This window comes from Aythya ferina (assembly GCF_964211825.1).
Source record: "Aythya ferina genome assembly, chromosome: 7".
Classification (NCBI taxonomy): Eukaryota; Metazoa; Chordata; class Aves; order Anseriformes; family Anatidae; genus Aythya; species Aythya ferina.
In genome coordinates, this window is record NC_140302.1 from 19,619,463 (window position 1) to 19,636,460 (window position 16,998).

The following is a 16,998-nucleotide window of genomic DNA, read 5'->3' on the forward strand; positions in this document are numbered from 1 at the left end:
ACACAGAAACTACTTGAACGCCCGAGCAGGGCACCTGCCAGCCCAGCCCCGCTGACAGCCGCTGCAGGCTGCAGCCCGCACAGGCACGGGGCACCTCGGCACCGGCACCGGGGCACCGGGCGCTGCCGCTGCTCGGAGCCCTCCAGCCTGTGCCAGGACGCGCTTGTGCTCACCTCCGGGCGGGCGCAGGCTGCACTCACCTGCGTGCAGACCTCACCCGTGCAGCCGGCCTGCCGCGGCCACCCCCCGCTCCTTCCTACCGGCTCCCGAGGGCACACAGCGGCCCGGCCCCGCCACCCCCACCGGGCTCCCCGCTACCGCCGGGCGCAGCGCTCACCTCCCCCGCTGCCGCCGCTCCGCCACCACCGCCCGCCCCCCGCCGCGCCGCCGTTCTGCCGTCACTTCCTCGGCCGCGTGCGCCTGCGCTGTGGTTCTGGGGAGCTGCTGTAGAGGGTGATGTCCTTCATCTTCCTCGTGCCCTTCCATTTTCTCCCTGGCTCTCTGGCAGTGACAAAAGCAGAAAATAAGAACCTTTTGGGAGGCTCATGGAGCTTTCTGTCCATTCTTTCCCCTTCCTTCAGACGCCCCACTGCAGTGCCATGAAGGTCCTGCACCAGCTCCTCCTCTTTTGGCCAGCAGAACCGATTTATTTATTCATATATATATTTATTTTGCTCTCGGCCTTGAGCCAACTGAGAAAGGACAAATATGTAGTAGATCTGGATATTTATTTATTCACTTTTGTAAAAACATACTGAAGCAGTTAGAGCTGAACTCAGCTTCAGGGAACAATTTGCCATTCAGATTCACCACAGAGTTCCTTTCTTCGCCTGCCTGTTAGTTGCCCTGCTCTGTGTGTACTTACCGTCGTCGCTTTGCAGTGACTTGAAATGATGCAGATGTTTAAAGAAATACTATTTTGTAAATTGTTCAGGGCATGGGTAAAAGTAAGTCATAACGCCTTATCCTTCCCACACTTAACTTCAACAAAATGCTACACACCAACAGAGAAAGAAAGCTTGTCCAGTACTGGAAATGCATTTATAGTGCACCTTTGATCCAAACAAATCCTGGTTCTTACCGATTGGTTACTTTGCATGTAGAAGACTGTTAAGACTGAAATGTCACAGTAGTTACAGGAGCAGCAAAAGTCATGTTTGTGCACGATGACATAATGTTGTTTAATCATGAATGCTTAAGGACATAGGTTAGGATGCACAGGGAGAGAAGATTTCATTCATTAGACTTTGGGTTTTGTCTTCTTTACACTATTTCTTTAGGTATTTGTACACATCGATAAGGTCAACCTTGAGCCTTCTCTTCTCACGGCTAAGCAGTCCCAGTTCTCAGCCTTTCTGCACAGGAGATACTCCAGTCCTTCAGCCATCTCCTCCACGGCCCTTCACTGGACTCTCTCCACGATGTCTCTTGTACTGGGAAGGTCCTAGTCTCTCTAGGCAATTGTTGTCTGACATTTTCTCAGCCATGTTTCCACAGTGCATTGATGGAGCTGTTGATAAATGAAGTGCCAAGTGATTCAAGAATTTCAAATATCCTTGAAACATTCTTGACAAATTTGTTGCATATCTAACACACCCACAGAGTCCCTACATGTTAACTCCAAGAGTAGGAGTTCTGTTGCTTTTTCTCATAAATCACTAGCACTGACAGCTGCATAAAAAATATTTCATCTGAGTTTTCCACGTGCCCGCTCTCTATGAAATTAAACCATTTCTTTTTGTAGCCACTGATGTCAAGCTTGAATGAATAACTCTCAAAGTTGTTGTTGGCCCGGCTTTATCCTGAACAAAGATTACAAGTCCTTGACCGACGATGTTCCTTTCCCATCCTTCTATTCTCTTATTCCATCCTGTCCCCAATCTCCAGAATTCTCAAGGAAACACAGAACTAGTTGTTTAAGGTCTATAATGCCAAGACCTGAAAGGTCAGCAGGAAAATAATAATAATAGTAATAAAGTGCTTAATTTAAATACTCCTTTATTTCTGAAAATATGCTGAAATATGCTATTACTGCAAAAATTATTTACTTAGCATTTAAAGACTTGAATGAGGAGGCTTATTTTTAACCTTTGTTGCTGTGTTCTAAATACAAGGAATGATGTTTTGTAATTGCTGAAACAACTGAAAATGTGGAGTGCAAAGTCTTCCAGCAGAGTGAGAAAGGCAGCAACTGGGGGACATTTAAGGACAGAGCAACATCAAACTGTTGTCAAAACTAAACTACATTATGGAGGGGTAGGCTCAGTTCTCCAGAAACTGATTAATGAGGGGGGAAAGACAAGTTGTTGTGGAAGAATAAAATAAGAGTGTTGTATTATTTGCCAGGAGAGGAGTTTTCAAATGAAGAGCTGCTTCTTTCTTAAGCTTGAGAGGAAAACGAGTAAAGATTTTGTTATATATTAACGGATTGCTGATGTTGTTAGTATTAAGTCCAGAAGCGGGAGGCTATAATCCAACATTAAATATTATGGCTTTGAGGCAGGTACTTGCAGAACAAAACAGTTATGCTGTTGTGGGAAAGGAATTTGCAGGTGGCTTTGCACTGTTTCACATGTCCCTGAATTAGAGATAATGAGGAAACAAGCGGTAGAAACAAAAACTTGAGCAAGATCGAGATAAACTAAATTGGCTACAGTGTTAAAGATGAGCTTTGGGCAGTGGCCAATTGCTGGCTGGATCCAGGTGCCTGTCTGAGGGTCTCTAACCAACTGTATGACAGATTTGGGCACATGGACAGTGCGTGGGGCTATGGGGAAAGTATATGTAGTAGTAAAAAAGGGCAATAAATGTCTCCTGTTCAAGAGCCGTCAGGAGTCTGTGTCTTGCATCCCTGCATGCTGTTGTCCTGACTAGGACTCCAAACATCCCTGGTAGAGCTTGCTCATGAAGAACACTATTATGCTCTGTAAGTGAGGGGATATATGGTCTTTGTGAGAGTGCTCTGAAACCATGGTATAAAAATGTAGCAGGCCTTTCAGGCAGAGACTGATCACTGTCATCAGTCTGTGAAGTGCCATATACACTGGCAATGACATTAATGATAAGCATATTAATAAACCTGTTGTGCAACTAGTCTTTTGTAAACTAAGTCATGCTCCCTAGTGGTGTGTATATAGTCTGTTTGACTGAAGTCTGCCATAACCAAGCCTCCCAGCAGCTGAAAATCAATGTGGTTCCATTAAAGTCACGGAAAGGATAGATTCCTATAGACCTTTGAAGTTCATTCTGTGGTGGTTCATCCCTGGTGCATTTACAACACTATGCCTTTCTTTTTCTTACCTTAACACATAGTTCTGCCTAAGCAGGTGAGATCTATAGTTTTAATGTGTTCCCAACCCAACCTCAGCTATTTCCTGGAGCTGTCCTCTAAAAAAGTTTTTTTTAAAAAATACAGTATCTGTATTATATAAAAGAATGGCTTTGAAGTTATATTTCCTATGTAGTCATTTTCACAGAGAAAATTATCCTCTGATGAACCAGAAGTTCAGTTCTGCTGTCAGCTATATACATGCATGGTTTCTAATCCTTTCACATAGTCACTGGTGGAGTCCCATGCATTCATGTTTCTCAGTATTTTACTATAGGATTCCGTTGTATCTACCTTTTTTTTTTTTTTTTTTTTTTTTTTTTTTTTTTTTTTTTTTTACATGTAGATGACTAGCTACTCTGCTAAATCACTGGTATTGTGTTTTTTTTTTTGGGCTGGACAAGTTCTTCTTGTTTGGTTAGTTTTTAAATATTGTTAATGTAGTCCAAATCTTCACCCCTCTAGCATGAAAGCATTAATGATGACACTTAATCCTTGCTGGAGCTGGTTCTGGCAGCTTTTGATATACAGTAATTATGCTTTTTTACTTGAACTAGTACGGCTAGCAAATTAGACTGTGTGGACCTCCTCCCTCTCTGTCAGCTTTGCAGGATTACTGGCTGGAAAGGATCCTCGCAGAGTTTGTCAAGCAAGAGCTCAGTGCTCAGCTGTCACTTATGGTGGTCTGTGAGGACAAGCAACCAGGCTTCTAAGGAAGCACAAATAGAATAATAACTTGGAAAGGAAGAAATATTTTTTCTGTGATTCTGAACTGGGTAATGAAAAAACAGGTTCGGTAGTCTATTGTCAGTGATGAGATGGAAAGGGGCGGTGGTTTAATTTTTATTATTTTTATTCAGTTTCCTATTGTAGAATGTTATCCTGAGAATCATGGCATGGCAATACTATAAGAAACATAGAATCATAGAATATTAAAATAGTTTTAGTTGAAAGGGACCTTAAAGACCTTGTAGTTCCAATCCCCCTGCCATGGGCAGGAACACCTCCCACCAGACCAGGTTGCTCAAAGCCCCATCCAACCTGGCCTTAAACACCTCCAGGGATGGGGCATCCACAGCTTCTCTGGGCAACCTGTGCCACTGTCTCACCACCCACTGAGTAAAGAATTTCTTCCTTATATCTAATATAAACTTAGACTTTTTTAGTTTGAAACCATTATCCCTTGTCCTATCACTACACTCCCCGATAAAGTATCCCTTCCTGGATTTCCTGTAGGTCCCTTTTAATTACTGGAAGGCCTCTATGAGGTTTCACCAGAGCCTTCTCTTTTCTAGGCTAAATAATCCCAACTTTCTCAGCCTTTCTTCATAGGAGAGATGCTCCAGCCCTTTGATCATCTTTGTGACCCTCCTCTGGACTCACTCCAACAGGTCCATGTCCTTCTTGTGCTGGGGGCCCAAGAGCTGAATGCAGGGCTCCAGGTGGGGTCTCATAAGAGCAGAGCAGAGGGGGAGAATCCCCTCCCTCACCCTGCTGGCCCTGCTGGCCATTCAGCCCAGGATACGGCTGGCTTTCTGGGCTGCAAATGTTTGTTGCTGTTTCATGCTGAGCTTCTGATCCACTAGTACCCCCAAGCCCTCCTTCACAGGGCTGCTTTCCACCTACTTGCCACCCAGCCTGTATACACATCCCAGAAATGTACCCAACATACCCAGTAATAACCTGCCGTGTATAAACCCCTGGTTGCTAGCAGGAGATGGTTCTATCAGGTTCCAAAGTGGTCTGGTTATGCTGTTAAGGGTGTGCCCTGCTGACACTTGGCCAAATCATCATTCTTGATTTTTTAATTAGGCCTTTCCTTCACAGATTTCAGTATGTATTTTGCTAAACTGAAGGCTAAGGAAGGACTTTGGGACGGGACATATTTATTTTGTTCTGAGGAAATCCTGTACATGAACTACCATAAATTGCAAAGGAACCACCACACAGAAAGGCTTGACTGACCAGCCAATAAAAATTTAATCTGAACCTCTATATTTTCAGAATTTTGTGACCCCAGCATTTGAACATTTTCTTTGAGCTGTCATCACACAACTGTATACATGCATTAAGGTGATCTGAGATGGCTGAGCCTCAGGCATGTGACTGCTGCTCCTATTTATGGAGCAGTCCCAGTGGTGGCAGTGCTTTGCTAAATATTTAAAGACCTTCCTTGTCCCAGAGTGCTTAGGCCTAAGATTTTCATTTATTGATAGATTCATAGAGCCTAAGGCCAGACGGGACCATTAGATCATTTTTTCTGACCTCTTCTATGACACACAGCAAAAATTCTCACTCAGTAATTCCTACATCAAGCCTGTGTCTTGGAGTGGAGGTAGCACACATGGCTTAGCAAGACATGACATTTTGATTTCAATGCACTGAACAACATAAAATCCACTACATGTCTTGGTAAGTTGTTCTAGGGACTAATTCCCCTTGATATGAAAAACACACATCAAGTAGCCTGAAACATAGCAGATTTAAAAAAGAAAAAAAAAAAAAAAAAAAAAAAAAAAAAAAAAGTGTGTTTAAATGAAAGGCTGGCCTTTTAAAAAATAGTAGAGGGAAAAACTCAAATGGAATTTTGAAGGAAATCTCAAATGCAACTCTGTAAAATATTGACACTGAATTTCAGGGGGACGAACTTTCCCTTACTTGCTTAGAGATCTTCAATGGCACAGACACCCATGGTTCCAGCTGGAACTTCTCTGAGCAGTTATTTGTGCTGTGCGTGTTCCTAGAAATGCTGCCACTGCAGCTGAGATGATCACCTGGGAACACTTGTCCTTCCAGAGACTACTTTTAAAAGCTGGCAATCCCAACACTCTGCTAAAGGGTTCAGTTAGGCAGGTATGGAGTATCCTAGCACACAAAGGCAGCACTGTTCTTTTAAACAGATGTCGGTGGCAGATTTTAGTGCATACTGATTTAGCTTCTCTAGTTTTCAGTCGTTGCTTGATGAACTATCAGCTGTGGGTCTGAGCCAACACCTTAGGAGGTTTCTGTTCTAGCGGTGAAAATGCTGTATACTGAGGCCCACTGACACTTTTAAAACAAAATGCTAACACTGTGGAGTTGTGATGGAAATAGATAATAAATGATTCAGGGGCTGCATTACTTCTCAGGAGGACACAGAATTGCTGGCAGCATTGGCAGAAATGGGAATTCCATCCACAGTAATAAAGCATCTGGATCTCTGTACCAGCAAGTTGAGTGGCAAGTATCTCTCAGAGCCACGCCAGTGTAATAAAGCTAATATATCAACTTAAGAGAGCTGCTAAGCCCTTTGAAAATAATTGTGTAGTTGGCAAGCACAGTAGTTTTTGCTTTTTATATTGCAGAGAAATACAACTTTTTATTTTTTTAATTAATTTATTTTTTCTCCTTCCTCTTCCTACTGTGGTGTATTTAAGAAATGAATTGCAGAAATCTGCTTCTAATGCATTGTTAGTTTGGAAAATTCATGACTGCAAGTGAGAACAAATTCCAGAAGTCAGGGTTTCTCCTACTACTTTACCCTACTTAAATTGCTCATCTGTATTTCCTCCTGGGTATGTTACCAACAAACATTGCTGGACATAAAACAAAAGTTCTCAAGAGTACCAGATTTTTAGGAAAACTCCTTCTTTTTGCTTATCTGGGCTGCATGTTTCTGCAGGGGAAGAGATCAAGTGACTTCCAAGCCAAATCAGTTTGTAGAGGAACATTCCTGAGCTTGCAGCCAGGTCACTGGTTCATGTTTTGTCTTTGCTCTCTATCTTTTATAGCTCTCAGCACTTTTTAAGGCCCTGTATAAAAAGAGAACATATATTAGTTTTAAGTACATGCTGAGAACATGTTTGAACTCTCAGACGGTGTCAGGAAGAGAAGGGAAGGAAGATATTCAAGTACTCTGTACAGAGTACTCAAGTACTCTGAAGTCTCACTCCAAAACCAGGCTGGGAGTCAGACCCAATAGAGGCCATCTGCCTGCTTTGACACTAGAGGGAGTCATCGCCTAAAAGAAATCGCAAAGGCTTCTAAAATAGCGCAATTTGCAACGATTTATGTCTCTTGGAAGGGAACAAAACACTGATTTCTTTTTAAAGCCTCTGTTTTTATTGGAATACATTATGGGAGGCCTCATTTGTTGCCCAGAAAGCTCTTGGCCAGAGTGAAATTCAACCTTCATGATGAGGCAGGCAGATTCAGCTTGCCCTGCTCTGCTTTGTCTTAGCTGGGCTCTCCCGGGAGAGCCATGTGCAGAGGGCCTGAAGGTAGTTCAGCCTCTATAAATAGCTCGTTGCTGAATTCTTGTGTGAGCGGATTTTGAAGGCTGTGCCAGAGGATAAAGACTTGTGTTGTTTTAGTTCACTTTACACTGACACACTCAAACCGATCTCCCTGTCTGGCCTCGGTTTGTACTCAAAGCAGAGGCCAAGAAGATGAGATGCCTGTGCCTCGCTCTGTATTTATTTCTCCCTAATTGCAAGACTCTAAGTAAAATTATAGTGATTGACTTAATGGAGGTGGGTAGGTGGGGACTGTGGTCCCTAAGGAGGTTTTCCCTCTCCCCTTTCATCCTATTACCTCCTCCTGTTACAGCACGGATCCTGTACCATATAAGAGGTAGATAGTGCATGGCTCCCTCACCCACAGCAGGACTGCTTCCTTGTCTGTACACTGCATACTGCTAGGCTGAATGAAAAGGTCATACAAAAATTTGAATACTTACCTGAGGGCTTCACAGTGGTGGTGTGTAACCTAGGTGGGTATAAGGCATGTATTTTGCTGAGAGGAGAGTTCAAAGTTGCATTTCTAAAGGGAACAGGTAGCTAAAAATCCTGCAAGTTAATTCCACCAAGGTGGGGAGGGTGTATGATTGTGTCTTCTTTCCCTCACTTCTTATTCTCAGGAGTAAAGATGGTTCATGGGGAAGGGAAGTAGCTTTGTAGGAAAATCCCAGGAGCTAAACTATCTGCTAATCTCTGTTCAATGGAGATGCTTTTTTCTTATTCTCCTACATTTATATCCCCTTCCCCCAGCTGGAGAACACAGCTATTCCTAGCAGGGAAAGGTGGAGAGAAGTGCCGTGAGTTAGTCATTTCCAGGCAGGTAGCAGAGATGAAACACCATTGAAGAAGCAAGAGAGGCAGAGCTGAGCTGTGCAAATGGGAACAGAAGCAGCTGTGAGAAGGAAATGTGGCCAGAGAGCAGAGAACAGATGTGAAGACTGAAAGAAGGGCTGCTACGAGATTTGGGGAACAGAATTAATTGCTGAGCAGGGCAGTGCTGAAGTATATGGGCAGGCAGCTCTTTTCAGTGGATTTAAGTCTTTTGAACTGTAGTGAGGTATAACATACATGCTGATGGGTTCAGGTGCTCTAAGATCACTACAATGAAGGTCTTAAGAGACAGGTCTGTTGTCAGAAGGTGCAAGTTACAGACTCCTCAAATGGATGGCAGGAATTTAAAAGAATAACAAAATGTGTAAGTTACAGCTATCAAGATCCTGCTTAGAGTGTCTTATGCTGTTGTATGAATTTATCCTTTAACAAGTTCCAGGCAGTGCTCTTTGTCCTTTTGGCAACACTTAAAATGTCCTGAGTCTCTGCTGAAGTGGGGCTTCATCCACTGTTCCTGATGCATCCTGCTGCGCCAGCTCAGCCATCCACTTCTTCTAATAAAGGAGTTTGCACAGCATCTGTCTGCAGTTTCATTCTGATGAACTCCTTGGACACCTCATCATTTGTGATCCTCACCTCAAGGCCTTGAGATATCTTTTGTTAAACAGCTAAAAGAAAATTGTGCTGGGAAAGCTGCTGATGTGGTTCCTTTTCCCTTTCAGGACACAATCCTGCAGACCTGTAGTTATTATAGCAGATCTCTGTTTAGAGCAAGGAAGATTTCTCAAGGTGCTGTTTAAAACTTCCTGGTTTGTGCTGCAAATTGTTAATCAGTCCATGACAGCATAAATAAAATTAAAGGGTTTAATTAAAACTAATGAATGAGCAAATGGAGAATACACCGCATGTTCCTCTTGCAGAGCCCTGGTGCTGTGAATAATTAAAATGTCACAAAGAAGGAGATGTCTTAGTAAAAATGTTGGAGCTGCAAAAACAGAGGCCCCTGAACTTTGGTAGTTTGAGAGGGTTTTTTTCTTTAAATTGGTTAAAATCAGTTTATGTATGTTGGGGGAAAGATACAGTAATATATACAATGCTGATTTTCATTAGGAAGAAGTCAAAGTTGGAAGCTTGGTGCCAAACAAACCCTGCTGCATTTTGGATCAGTCTGCATGTCTCTGATGATCAAACTATTTTCATACTATATTAATTCTAAGCCCATATCAGCAAGAGGATTAGTTTCTTCTTTTGTCTCATCTGTGACTGTGTTTTTGAATATCTCACTAGTTATTGCAAACTATTGCATTGTTATTAGTTGTTAATGTTCTATCTAATGAAAGCACAAGCATTCTCTGAGCCTAAAACCAGTCCGGAACTGGATCTGACTTTGGCTCAGGTTTAATGTATGTGACATAGTCAAATAACAGGCCAAGAAAATCATTTCAGCTGGACTGTTTTAAATAAATCTGGGGGCATTAAGTTGGAATTAGAAAATGATGAGGCCAAGAGGCTGATTAAACTGTTGTAAAGCTCATGATTACAGGCTAGGCCCAGAATATCAGTTGTAGGAATAACTCGGAAACATCTTCTGTCTTGCTGCTTTACAATGGCTTGCTAATATTTTTTGTCTGTGATAGAATGTTTGGTGTCGCCCCTGTGTGATCTGTTCTAAGGCTGGCTTTCTCCTCAGCTCTGGATTTTTCCCTGGATCTCCTGACACCATGACATCTTCTGAGGCAAAGAGTCTGTTGAGTGCTGAAATAGGATCTGGGTAAATGTCCTGGCTACTGACACCTCTGATGAAATAGTAATACCCCTGTAGACTGCCTTCTGTGCCATAATGACCCAAGGTGAGCCTCAGTGAGGACTCAGTCTAGAGGTTTAACTACATGTACTGGGAGGTTTAAAAGGTACCATACCTCCATCAAATGCCTCTAGAGGCAATGATCTAATGGCAGGCAGTATCTGATGCAAGTTAGAGTGGGGTGAAAAGGTGAAGATCATCCATGAGGTAAATGGCTATTCTGTTGTATAATTCTAGCTCCATATCGTCTAATTTCCTAAGATGACTGAGTAAATAAATTTACTGTAAGAATCTCCACCAATTAAGTTTGGTAGGTTGAGTAGAAGAATAGTATGACTTCCAAATGGCACTAGGCAGTCTTCAATGTCCAGACTGGGTATACAAAGCCTCACTACTAATGATATCAACAAAATATTCCCTCTTGATGCTCGGCTCTCTGTTTAGTGGAAGATCAGACTAGATTATGATAATGGTCCCCCTGAGCCTTAAACTTTTGTAAAGGAATGAGTAGAGTTTGCCAGGAACTGAAGTGATTTCTTAATTGCACATTAAATAACATTTAAAAGTATGGCATAACCCTAACTTATTTGCTGTTGGCATAACACTTTGGCATTACAAATCCAGTGGAAAAAAGGTATCTCAGAAATGCTTTTCTCTCAGAAGAAGAGACTTTTCAAGAATATGGACATTTTATGCTTAAAGTTTTCTCTTTCCATATGTTTTTTTTTTTTTTTTTTTTTTTTTTTTTTTTGTTGTTGTTGTTGTTGTTGTTGTTCAAAAATTCAAATAATTTGGAAATAAATATTGAGTCTACCTAAGAAAAAGCGTAATTTTCTATGCACCTCATTTTGGGATGTGTTTGAATTGTAAAGACTTATAATAAAGAAAATGTGGGCCCTTCAATAAGCTGCAAATTTCAAATATCTATACAATATCAAAGCAGACCAGACTTTCTGGCTCACCCAGACATTAGAGGCCTTGGTTACCCAGGAAAGAAAAACACACCAACAATTGGAGTTAATTAGCCATGGTCACCTCCTCACATAAATTATGCTGATTTATTTGAATCCTTAGACTTTAGTGGCTACATTAATAATTAACTACAAATTAGAAATAATCACAAGTGCAATTGAGAAAATACCTTCCCATTTGTTACTTTATGACTATGTTTCATTTCAAAGGTTCAGTGTTCATTTTTGATCCACCAGGGCTCATACGCTGCTCCTGGTGACATCACTGTAAATCTGGGTTGAGATTGTTATGAAGTCAATGTCATTACTCCAGATTTACACAGATCTAGCCCAAAGCAAAAATAAAGTCCATCAGCTAAAGCATCCCCTTATCTTCAAAGGGAATTCGTTACATCTATAATGAAATATCTTAGGGCAGCCTAGATTAAGCCTAGTTATTTGGCTTCACTGAGGCTCTTTGTGTGAATGAATCTTTTTAGATTTGATCCCGGATAGTTAAACTCTATAAGCAACCTTCCATAGACTTCACTGGAGTAGATCCAGGCTCTATATAGCCTCTGCTAAGAGGCTTTTCATTATGGCAAGATACAGTTAGAAGTTCCAAAAATTTGTTGGGCTTTTCATAAGCACACATAGAAAAGCTTTTATTTCCTACATTCCAGAAGCTGCCAAATATTATTTACAATGTAGCAAGAAAGAGGAAGGGGTGAGGCGTTGGGTACCCTGTCCATGTCAGTATATTTTTGCAACGGAGAGTTCTAGTGTGGCTACATTTTCTTGCTGTATGTATAATACAGTATTTTTTCTGAACATGGAGCAATCACTTTCTTCTTCAGTTTCTTTTCTTAGTTGCTTGTGAAGTGATCAAAAGCCAAAGCTTTAGATCAAGATTCCTTAGTGAATAGTCCCATGTTTTTAACTTAGATTTACTTAGTTTAATTCCCAATAAACAGTAGGGTATACAGTCTTATACCTCTAGGAGGTAGGAGCTCTGGTTTGTATTTTGCTATTTGGTTAAGTAAAGCAAGGCAGAGTAGCATCTTTGATTAGTTGGATACAAAAGATATTGCTCTGCTTTCTGTCTGGCCACATAGCAGGAACTGTAAGCCATTAAGTTCTGTACTAAAATATAAGTATTTATTCAGTCCATTCAGGACTTTGGCACAACTCTTCCCCATTCCTACATCTTGTTGCAAGAATAATTGAAAGTAGATCTGGGATCAGCTTACCAAGCCCAAGGTTTTTATCTGATGTTTTATTTGTATCCTTTCTGTGTAATGGAATGGTAGCATGGCACAACTTTTTCCCTACCATCAGGGAATCCAGCAGTGCTGGAAACACAGTGCTCCCAGCACTGCTGGATTAGTGCAGATGGCAGCACTTCACGTGCTCTATACAGAAATATTGGAGAAAATGTGTTCATGGGTAGGCTGCTGACACCAGTATGACTTTGTCAGCATTCAGCAGGCTTCCAGGTTTCTTCCAGGAATGGTCTGAGTAAATTGTCCTGGAAGAGTCCACAAGAGGAGCAGTCTGATCTACCTCATTGCAATTCCTCACAGCTCCAGCAACAAGAGGAAGATTGCAAGACTTGTTTCAACATATCCAGAAACAACCATGTAAGGAGGAGAGGATTTTTTTCTGTTATTGAATAGGATCCAACCTAGACCTCTAGCTGTTAGGGAACTTTGGTGTTCTCCAAAAATGTTTTGGATAAAAACATGCTGCTTTACAGTCCTTCTCCCTGTAGAATATCTGGGGATAGCATTCATTTATAATCAGAAGTGTTATGACAAAATGAAACAAAAACAAAATTTAGACTAAATATCAAAGAACTTCATGACAGCTAAATTTATTAGAGTTTAGTTAGCCTAAAGAAACATCAGAAGCCCTGCAGCATTGGTCATATACAAATAGGATATTCCCAAACCTGGGAGAAGACTGTAAGGAGTGATCTTAGATTTTTGTATACAGATGCTTAAGAAAAATAGAACAAAAAATATATTTAAATACAGTATATTTGTCAAATCTGTTTCTTTTACCCTGTCTTTCTTCTAATCTGAATAAAGCCTGGCACTACTTTGCTCCAGAGCAATCTTACTCAGGCAGTGGGGAATTGCCAGCCTCTGTGCAGCATACGAGTTGTTGAAGCCTGACTCCTGTGCTAGGGTTTATGCTGTGTGACTGGCTGCAGGGCTGTGCTGGTGCCTGAAGACCTCATCTGCCTAGAGGCCAGCAGGGGCTCTTGAGGCAGAGGGTGCTCTTGTATTAGTTGGTCACTCAGCCCAGCACTGTCCAGGTCTAATCAGAGGTGTGCAGAGCTTTCTGAGGTGTGTATCCTGTAAGTGGGAATTGGTATATGCATTGGTGTGTGACTTGCAGATCTGGGGAACTGGGTCTTCCCTGTTCTGTATGATGGCACATGTTTATAAAGATTGGACATCTGATGGGCCTTCCTCAGAGATGACAAACTACAAAGACTGAGCGTGGTTGTGGAACAAAGATGTTGTACACTGCCTAATACAGTGCATTTTGTATTTAACTAAGGGACCCTTCTCATAATATAGAATAGCTGAAGCTGGAAGGGACTTCTGAAGGTTATCTACGCTCAAAGTGGATTATTAGATCAGAGCCATGTCCAGCTGAGCCTTGAATATCCCCAGGTATGGAGATTCCTGGGCCCCTCTAAATCCCTGCCACAATGTTTGACTATCCTTACTGTGATTTTTTCCCCGTATCTGTAATTGGAATTGCCCTATTTGCATCTTTTATATTGCTGCTCATAATATTCATCTGATTTTAGGTTGTTTATGCCAATAGGCCATGGAGTCATGCAGCTGTGAATCCACCTCAATAACCAGGGCAGGATCAATACTTAATTCTATAAAAAAATCCTCTTAAGAAGGACAGGAGACCAAAGCTAGTATTAATAGAGCCTTCTAGTGTACACCTACAATTGCACATCAGAGAGTTGTCAGTATCCCTGACACAATTTGCACCGTATCAAAAACACAAACCTCAGCAAGTACAGAAAGTGAAAGCAATTTTGGAATGATCTGTGCTAGACCAATTCCCTCCACAATAGGTCTAAGCTAACCCAAACTGATGTATTTTACACAAACGATTATAAATAGAAGCCAAAATTTTGTCAGACCAATAGTGCAAACTTAACATATTGGCCCCTTGGTGTCATTTGAAGAAAATTAATGCAGAGGGCCAAAGAGACAGAGTCTGCAATATGTAATGCTCCGGAGACATTGCTGAGATTTTGTACCTAGTGTAGCAGAAATAAATGCTCTTGGCAAGTCATAAGGGAGAAATAAGACATGTGCATAAGTAAGATTAATCAGTAAAGCCAGTGTCTATCTCATGAGTCATATCTGACATCAAAAAGGCCAAGGTTGTTGCATGTCAAATTTGTGCTACTACAGGAAAGGAAAAATAACAAAGAATTTCCCGTGCAAATTGTGCTGTAGATTTGGAGAACATGCAAGCACTAGTGAGAATGAGGGCAGGGGAAAAAGCAGGGGCTTTCTCTCTCCTCTGTCAATAGGAAAGTGTGGAATGATGACCCAAGCAAAATCAGTAACAGTGCTCCCATGGCTCTTAGTGGAGCCTGGTTTTACATACTGGGTTACAGTGGAAGTTAATTTCTCAGCCTTTACGTAGGTAAACTCTCAAAAAAATAAGTGGAAATGTAAAATGGACAAAGAGCCCGAATCACTGTGCTGAAAATGCTAGATCTGTTAAATCAGAGGCAAGGGGATTTTTCCTCAGTGATGGTCAAGTAGGCTTTTCCAAAACAACTGGTGAGTCACCACTGAATAACTGAGGGATGGGTTGGGTAGGGGGGACAAATGGCCACACAGCTGTACAGATTTAGCCCCCAGGCTGCAGGTTCCTTCCTTCCCTTCCCTTCCACACAGTGTTTGCCTGAGTGACCTGGCAGAGAATCTGGTCCCAGTCCTTAAAGGCACAATCTGGCTCTGCTAGTTTCGTTGCAGTGGTTGCCTAGGCCAGTTCCCCCAGGACTGAAAGGAGAGGCCTCCTCTGCTGAAAAACTTGTGTCTGTCCAGTCTGAACTAAGTGAGCTCTGTAATTAGGGTTTGTAACGGGCTTATATCCTAGGGGAAATGACCACAGGGATCAGGAGGGTGTTGAACAAAGTCTGGCCAAATGGTGGCTTATAGGAAACAGTCACTCAGGCATCAAGCATTGGAAATCCTGAGCCCTGGGACAAGAAGGTGGGGGATAAAGGTCCTCACTTCATTTCTGTAGCAGGAATCTTACAAGCCCTCAGGATGGAAAGCATCATGTATGACCATTTTTTGCTGCAGCGTCAAAACTGGTGTTTCATCTTCCTCTCTGTGTTAAAAATGCTGTCCTGATCTCCTCTGGCTGAGGGAAAGCTATCAGCTATCCTGCTCCTCAGGACAACTTTTGGCTCTTTTGATAAATTCTGTTTTTCAATTGCCTATCACTCCAGTACCCTAATAGAGTTCAGGAGATTAACCACTGCGTAGGGCAGATCGGATGGAGCAAAATAAAATCAAGGGGGGGAATTGTGCCCTACTTGCACCACAAACTCACCCACTGTGAAGCATTTCCAAAGGGTTTTGGCTGTAGACACCAGTAGGAACAAAACCAGCATGCTGGGATGCTGTTAGGGGGAGTGGGGCTGAGATGCTGGCTGAGCAGCGGGGCTGTTTGGGGCTGGCCGAGCAGCAGGCGGTAGAAGCAGCAGTACAGGGACAAGCAGAGGCTGCCCCAGGCTGTGCAGCCCTGCCAGCCTGCTCGTGTGTTGGCCGCAGGCAGAGCTCCAGGCTGCCTGTGTGTGCATTTGCAAGGCACCAGCGCCCAGTTTATTGGGATGGGAGAGGAAGCTTTTTGAAGACTGTGCCCAAACCAATGTGCAGATACAGAGCTGTTTTAAAGCAGGGAGATTTAAGGCTAGCTCTTGTGTGCGGGGGAGTTTTTAGGGTAGGAATGCACTAGCTGCCCTGCTGTTGACTCATTCGTATTAAGTAACTCGAATGGAAAATGCAGACAAGTTAAGGAGAGGGACTGGTTGCCAAATGCATTGCTAGATAAAAGATGTAAAGATAGAGTTAAAGGTGAGGTAGTGCATCAGTCATTTAGAGGTTAAAATCATGTTGTAATTAGCTGTGCAGTTCCCGGAAATTCTGAATACTGATTATATTGGCAAGACAACCTGTCATGTTAAGAACATGCAATTAAAGCCTTTCTGCCTTCAAATGATGAGGATGAAAACCAAATAAAGACAATAAATTAAGATTAAAAAATCACTGTCTCCCAGCCCAGCACTGCAAGCTGCGAGAAGAAAAAGTCCCACTCATATGGTTAATGCATAGATTTGTGCAGCAAATGGACCTATTAACTACCCCACGGTTTATTTCTGTGTCTGTGTAGAGTCAGTGTGTGCTGCTTAGATGCAAAGAGGGATTGAGTGGATGAGCTTAAGTGCTGGCAAACATAACTGCTTCTGGAGTCCCAGCACAGTTGCAAGTGCCTTGGGACAAAGTACTTGCCCTGTGTTACCAAGTTCAGTGACTTGTGCCTCCCTGCTTTCTGGTCCAGCTTTGTATTGTCTCATAGCAGAGACATCCTCTGCTCTGCAGCTGTCATAACACTTGCAAACCACCCACTCTTCACAGGAGCAATTACAAGTAACCCAACCCCTCGCCGTATGTGCAAGCTGATCTGTCCCACTGCCCTAATTCAGGCTGCAGAATCTCTTTGTTTTTCAGCGCTGTCACCTCTCTAGCA

The 16,998-nt window shown here is 42.3% G+C and overlaps 1 protein-coding gene across 3 annotated transcripts in view; it reads right to left on the minus strand.

The window, feature by feature from the left end:
* Positions 1-888, minus strand: part of ERCC6 (ERCC excision repair 6, chromatin remodeling factor) — a 48,717-nt gene extending 47,829 nt beyond the window's left edge. The window contains exon 1 of one of the 3 annotated variants that reach the window (XM_084525795.1): positions 338-888. The gene's annotated coding sequence lies outside the window, so the exon portion shown is untranslated. Of the gene's footprint in view, positions 1-173; positions 277-337 lie in introns of those variants that run through there. The other 2 variants (XM_084525796.1, XM_084525797.1) reach the window with 2 other exon arrangements.
* Between the last annotated feature and the right edge of the window lie 16,110 nt (positions 889-16,998).